Source organism: Triticum dicoccoides, chromosome 2A (assembly GCF_002162155.2).
Source record: "Triticum dicoccoides isolate Atlit2015 ecotype Zavitan chromosome 2A, WEW_v2.0, whole genome shotgun sequence".
NCBI lineage: Eukaryota > Viridiplantae > Streptophyta > Magnoliopsida > Poales > Poaceae > Triticum > Triticum dicoccoides.
This window is the reverse complement of record NC_041382.1, coordinates 693,059,948-693,067,801: the sequence shown is the minus strand read 5'-3', so window position 1 is coordinate 693,067,801 and position 7,854 is coordinate 693,059,948.

The following is a 7,854-nucleotide window of genomic DNA, read 5'->3' as shown; positions in this document are numbered from 1 at the left end:
GCCAAAAGTCATACATAATGGCGGACAGGACACAGTGGTGTGGAGACATACTACTGACTCATGGATAGGTTGGTGGTGGAAAAGCACAGCGGGGAGGGAAATACAAGACTCTAAGGATATCATTTCATCGAACGTCGAGGTGAGGCTCGATAAATTTATTTGGTAGCGGAAGCGGTTATAAAACAGTGGCCAAATCCAGGGTCGCACGAGACTGACTGGGAATCCTCTAAGTGTCGGACTCGCTATCGAACTCTTCATCCATGAGATCGCCTTCGTCAGCATCTGGCCAAATCAACAAGCCAGTGAGTACTTTTAAAGTACTCGCAAGACAGTTCGGACGTAAGATATAACAAATGCGTGCATGGATGCAACATGATTAATTCCTTAATGCACAATAAATAAAATTAGCATAACGGGGTAAGAAAAAGGGGAAACGGCGGTAGTCCGCCTGAAATCCCAACATAACACAAATGAAGACCGACCGGGTGTCTGAAGCAACGCCTTGAAAGGTGAACAAAATAAAAATAAGGAAAAAAGATGCCACAGTCGGGCGTCTTAGCGACACCACATAAAGGGCTTTAAAAGAAATGCCACAATCGGACGTCTGAGCGACATCGCATAAAGGGCTTTAAAAGAAATGCCACAGTCGGACGTCTGAGCGACATCACATAAAGAGCTTTAAAAGAAATGCCACAGTCGGACGTCTGAGCGACATCACATAAAGGGCTTTAAAAGAAATGCCACAGTCGGACGTCTGAGCGACATCGCATAAAGGGCTTTAAAAGAAATGCCACAGTCGGACGTCTGAGCGACATCACATAAAGGCCTTTAAAAGAAATGCCTCAGTCGGACGTCTGAGCGACATCACATAAAGGGCTTTAAATTCACCAGTAAACAATACTCATAATAAACATTCAATCCATGAGAATAAACGGGTTAGTCCATCCACAGGGATAATCATTCAATCGGACTCAGCACTCATGCGATTCACCGGAGTCTCTGTCATCAAAGCTGCCAATTGATTAGGATAAGATGGAATGAAACTTGACATGGAAGAGATGATTTGGAGGAATATATGACTCTGCAGAGTTTGTACAAAATTTTTCCCACAGTCAACGGGTTTCCGTAGTCACGAAGGACTAGTTCCGTTTATGGTATTTCGGGAGAAAACACAACTAACCGGTACACACCCATCCTACCTCTCGATGCTAGGAATCACCCTAGTCATCGTCCAAGAAAAACTTTTGAGAAGGGGAGATCACAATCTCGAATAGCATGGGATCAAATTTATATACGCGCGCTCTAAGGGGTGCCACCCTCTCGGTCCCAACAGGAAACACCCATGCCCCCTGACCGGATGACTGGCTTTAATCCAGGGCCATGGAACCATCATCACGGCCTCTCCTCTTTGGTGTGTACCATGAAAGTGGTTTGCAACTTACTAAACCATATTCCTTGCGGAAAACATGTGGTAGTACAAGGAAGGAAATGATAGGTACTGGACCGATATGGTTTGACACTGAAATCACATAGTCTGGAGTAAGACTGGCATGCTACAACACTGCCATCGTACCCATCCTCATGCCAACACATGGCCATTTATATTCACATTCATCCACGTATGGATCATGGAACTCACTCACCTTATTATCACATAGAATGACGTTCATCGGTATGCTTACCAACATGCCATGAAACTAACTAAATGCAAAACATGCCGAGACACTCATCATATCAAAAGTTCAAACATGCTTGCCTGGTTCAGAGTAGTCGGAGCCTAGCTCGGTGAAGTTCGCGGCTCCGTCACCTCCTTCGGTATCTACGGTTTAAAGAAAATACATGCGCTAACGTAAATACCAAGGAGAGCACAGAAGGTAAACCAAATATTTTTCAAATAAAACTGATAAAAAACTAGACAAAATTTTAAAGAGAACAAAAAAAGAATCAATCAAAAATACTTCTTTGATTAAAAGTTATAAGGGTTTTTGTCCAGGGACTTATCTATAATGAAACAGAAGATTTCCAGGGGCTAGTTTATAAAAACAAAAAATGCTTCGGTAGCGACTACGCCAGCCCGAAGAGAAAACACATTTGGCAGAAGGCGTTTTCAGAAAACGGTTCGAAAGAGAGAGCAGAGAGGCTGACGGTGGGGTCCCACCTGTCAGGTTTAAATTTTCAAATGGGAGGGACGAGGCTCGTCGGCGCCCGAGAGCTGCTGAGGTCGCCGGCGGCGATCCACGGTGAGGCATGGGGATCAGAGGTTACCAATGTGCTCACCGTGTCCTTCCGCAACGGTGGGAGGTGGTGTTGGTCGCCGGTGAGCACCACGTCGACGGCGGTCTCAACTCCGGCGGACGGTGGTTCGGGCGTGGATGGAGCTCGTCGGAGAGGGCTGCAAAGATTAAATTGAGGTGGGGGTTAGACTACTGGGTGCAAGAGAGGACTACGGACGAGGTTTGGGCGCCGGAGGTGGCCTCACCGAAGTGAATCGAGCTGGAGGCCGAGGCGGATCGGGGCGGCCGGAGCTGGGGAAGGAGACCTCCTCGAGGTCCCCTTAGTGGCCTGGCGGGGTGTTGGTGAGTAGTGGGGGTGCTGCGTGCACGAGAGTGAGCTCGGGACCCCTTTATATAGGCGGTCCGAGGCGGTTGCCGTGAACGAGGATCACCGGCGAGCGATTACGGTGGCGCAATGCTCGGTCGGGGTGGTTAGGGGGTCGAGCGCCATCACGGAGGTTCAATGGGCCCGTTTTAGTGTTAAACTGGCCGGGGTTTGGGTGTTTGGGTCGAGCTCGACGGAACGGGGTGGCGCGGGCCCGTCGGTGGCAGAGAGCGCGCTCCGTGCGTGCTGCGCCACGGCGACGGTGCCGCATGCGTGCGCTGGCACGGAGAAGGCCACGCGGAGCCACCAGAGGATTTGGGCGGTGCCGAACGGCGTTGCGCTGCCGTTCTCCTCCCTGTCGGCCGTTACGGGGAGCCGGCCGCCGCAAGACACGCCGGCGCAGGCGGGCCAGGGCGCCACCGACGCCAGGGTCGCGCCAAGTGCGCGTGTGAAGCTTCGGACAAGCAAGCGAGGCCGCGAGCAACGTGCCAAGTGCACTGTGGCCGCGTGACTGAAACTGTCGAAACTGAAGATGACACTGAAACTAAATTTTCTGAACTTTGAACAGTAACAGTGCCCACAAGGTGTTCGACCGAATGAAAATGGCCTCTGGTGATTTTTCCTTGAGCTGATTTTTGGTGGAGTGGCTTCTCCTTGCTCAAGTAGGCTGCATGATTTTTGGTGGAATTTTTGGAGCAGTGTAGATATGAATTTCACCAAATTTGGCAAATCTGGTCCAAACTTGCAGAGACTGAATTTTGAAAATTTTGAAAAGAGTAGGAGTGGATCAAGATGGTTCTGGGTTATGGATGCTAAGGACAATCCAGGAGAATTGGTTTGAGGTCAAAACTCAAATGCAATAGGGCACTTGCTTTGAAAATCTCTCAGGCTCCAAAAAAATTTCAGAATTGAATTGGGGGAAAAATAATTAGAATAAAAATCCAAACCCAGTTTGGATTAGTTGGGACAGATAATTTAGGTTGATCACAAGGGGGAGGGGAGGTTTTGGAGGGGTTTTATCTCATGGGCAAAAATACAAAGCCAAGGGTGGCTTCAAAGATATGAAAATCCCAAATTTTCATGGAGTTTCTTTTTAAAAGAAAAATTAAACTCCCAAAATAACTTTGAGAGAGAACCAACAGAGAGGAAGTTTGCAAAAGATCAACCACCAAAGTTTGAAAGAAATAAAATCCCTGCCAAGGCAAAAGGAGGTTTTTAAGAGGAAGGTTTTTCTGAAAAAGAAAAAAATTAAAAAAAACAAAAGTCTCTCCTCAAAACCACAAAGTTTTTGATAAAAACCAAATAAAAATTTTGGAGTGTCACAACACCTACCCCCTTAGGAAAAATCTCGTCCCCGAGATTTCAGCTGATCCTTAAATAAGTGTGGATGCTCTGTCCGAAGAAAATCCTCGCTTTCCCAAGTTGCTTCACTGTCGGTGTGATTGCTCCACTGGACTTTGAAAAACATGATGGTTTTCTGTCGGGTCCTCCTTTCAGACTCCTCTAATATTCTTATGGGACGTTCTCGATAAGTGAGGTCTGGCTGTATGTCAATGTTCTCATGGGATACTTGTTTCTCTGGGTTGCTTACGCACTTCCTTAACTGAGAGACGTGGAACACGTCGTGAATGTCGGACAAGTCTTCGGGTAAGTCTAGCTGGTAGGCTACAGTGCCTCTTCGTGCCACTATGCAAAATGGTCCAATGAATCTTGGTGCTAATTTTCCTTTAATCTTAAACCGTTGCAATCCTCTCATCGGGGATACTCTCAAGTATACGAATTCACCGGGTTCGAAGCTGACCCTACGATGTTTCTGGTCATAATAACTTTTCTGTCGACTTTGAGCGGTCTTAAGTCGGTCCCTGATTAGCTTGACTTTTTCCTCGGCTTCTCTGAGCATATCTGGTCCGAAGATGCGGCTGTCTCCGGTCTCTGACCAATTTAACGGGGTACGACATCTCCTTCCGTATAGGGCTTCAAAAGGAGCCATTTGCAGGCTGGTCTGGTAACTGTTGTTGTATGCGAACTCGGCATATGGCAGGCTGTCCTCCCAACTAGTTCCATAGGTGAGGACACATGCTCTCAGCATGTCTTCTAAAACCTGGTTTACGTGTTCTGTTTGTCCATCAGTCTGTGGATGGTATGCGGTACTGAAGGCTAGTTGGGTTCCCAGAGCCTGTTGTAATTGCTCCCAAAATCTTGAGACGAACTGAGTGCCTCTGTCGGAAATTATAGTCTTTGGGACACCGTGCAGACAGACTATGCGGGAAAGATAAATCCTGGCAAGCCTCTGAGTGGTGTAGGTTGTTTTTACTGGAATAAAGTGTGCTACTTTGGTCAACCTGTCGGTGATGACCCATATGGCATCATTTCCGTGTCGTGACCGAGGTAATCCGACAATAAAATCCATCCCTATTTCATCCCATTTCCACTCAGGTATTTTGTTAGGTTGCAGTAGTCCGGCTGGTTTCTGATGTTCAGCTTTTATGCGTTGACATGAGTCGCAACATGCAATGAAAGCGGCTATGTCCCTCTTCATACCATGCCACCAAAATCTTTCCTGAATATCCTTATACATTTTGGTTCCTCCAGGGTGGATCGAATATGGAGTGGTGTGTGCTTCAGTTAAAACTTGCTGTTTAAGGTCTTCTATGTTTGGCACGCATAGCCTTTCTCCGTACCATAATATTCCTTCATTGTCTATGACGAATTCCGAGGCCTTGCCCATACTCAACTTCCTTTTAATTCCTTCAATGCTGGGGTGACCGGACTGAGCCTCTTTAATTTTCTCCACAAGGTGTGGTTGTATTTCCAAGTTTGATATGGTGCCTTCTGCTACCATTATCAAGTTGAGCTTGACAAATTCTTGATGGAATTCGGGCCTCAAGCTGTGCAGATAGTTCCCGTTGGAGCTGGGGTTCCGACTCAGGCCATCGGCCACTACGTTTGCTTTCCCTGGATGGTAATGGATACCCACATCGTAATCCTTTACCAATTCTAACCAGCGGCGTTGCCGTAAATTTAGTTCTGGCTGCGTAAAAATGTATTTGAGGCTTTTGTGATCCGTATATATCTCACATCGATTTCCAAGTAGAAAATGCCTCCATTCCTTGAGTGCATGAATAACTGCTGCCATTTCTAAATCATGAGTGGGATAATTTTCCTCGTGTTTGCGAAGTTGCCTTGAAGCGTAGGCGACAACCTTGCCTTCTTGCATCAACACGCATCCGAGACCATTTCTGGATGCGTCACAAAATACTTCAAAATTCTTGTGTATATCGGGTACAATTAATACTGGTGCTGTTGTTAATTTCTGTTTTAGCTCTTGGAAACTTTTCTCGCAGGCTTCTGTCCATTCAAACTTCTTATCTTTCTTGAGTAACTGTGTCATAGGCTTGGATATGGTGGAAAATCCTTCAATAAATCTGCGGTAATATCTTGCCATTCCCAAGAAACTTCGTATGTCTGTTACGCTGGCTGGTGACTTCCAGTCAAGTACGGCCTTGACTTTTTCTGGGTCCACTGCTATACCGTCTTGAGTCAGCACGTGGCCTAGAAAACCTACTTGTCTTAGCCAAAATTCGCACTTTCTGAACTTGGCATACAATTGGTGTTTCCTTAGCTCTCCTAGTACAATCCTGAGATGTTCTGCGTGCTCTTCTGGTGTTTTGGAGTAAACCAGAATATCATCGATGAATACTACGACGAATTTCTCCATAAACTTCATAAATACTTTGTTCATGAGGTGAACAAAATATGCCGGGGCGTTAGTTAATCCAAATGGCATCACTGTGAACTCGTACAGTCCATATCTGGAGGTGAAGGCTGTTTTGGGGATATCTTCCGTTCGTACCTTCAATTGATGGTATCCTGACCTTAAGTCAATTTTTGAGAATACCTTGGCCTGAGCAAGTTGATCAAACAAATCGTTTATCCTTGGCATCGTGTATTTGTTTTTGACTGTGACCATGTTAAGTGCTCGATAGTCGATACACAATCTCAGCGTTCCATCCTTCTTCTTGGCAAATAAAATTGGTGATCCCCAAGGTGAGGAGCTGGCCCGAATGTATCCTTTATCCAGTAATTCCTTTATTTGCTTCTTCAATTCGATCAACTCGGATGGTGCCATTCTGTATGGTTTCTTGTATATTGGGGTGGTTCCTGGTGCTAGCTCAATGCGGAATTCTATTTCTCGATCTGGTGGCATGCCTGGCAGCTCTTCAGGGAATACATCTGGAAATTCACACACTACTGGAACCTTGTTTAGCTCAGAAACGTCCACCTTATTTAATCTCAGTTGCCGGGGTCTTTTTCCTTCTTTGGCTGATACTCTTATTGTCTTCCCTTGGTGGTGTGTGAGAATCACGGTCCTGTTGAAACAGTCGATAAAACCTTTATTGGTGGTTAGCCAATCCATCCCTAAGATGCATCCAGTCCTTTATTTTCCAATACAATAAGATTTGCGTAAAACTCCAATCCTTCAAACTCAATGACCACATTCTGACAGTAATTCTGAGAAACTTGCTGAATCCCGGGGGACTTGATTATTAGGGATTTCTCCAGAGGAAGCATCGAAAAATTATTTTGCAAAGCAAAACTTTTCGAGATAAAAGAGTGAGAAGCTCCAGAATCAAACAAAACCATTGCAGGTATTGTGTTGACAGGAAACGTACCGAGTACGATATCCGGAGCATTTTGTGCCTCCTCTTTGGTTACGTGGTTCAGATGACCCTTCCTGTGGTTGTTGTTGGGATTGAAATTGTTTCGTTTGGGCGCTGAATTATTGCCGCCGTTGTTCGGCTTTGGGTTTGAGTTCCTTGGCTTGGGGCACTGTTTGGCATAATGCCCTTCTTCTCCACAAGCGTAACAAGTAACGCCGGGGCGATAGGTGAATTCCTTGTCCCTTGCATGAAAATTCTTGATTGGGCGTGAGACATTGGATGAGAATTTGGGTGTCCCACCCCTTTTAAAATCTATCTTGCTTCGGTGATTGCGAGTGTGATTAGTCTGGTCCCTTTTTCGCTTGCGGATATCTTCCAGACTGCGTCTCTCATTTTCCAGAGTAATGGCCTTGTCCACCAGCGTTTTAAAATCAGGAAAAGTGTGCACGACCAGTTGGCATTTAAGTGCGGGTGCCAGACCGTCAAGGAATTTCTCCATCTTCTTGATTTCAGTCATACGCTCCTCATTGGCGTAGCGGGATAATAGGGTAAATTGACTGTTGTAATCTGACACTGTCATGTTCCTTTGTTTGAG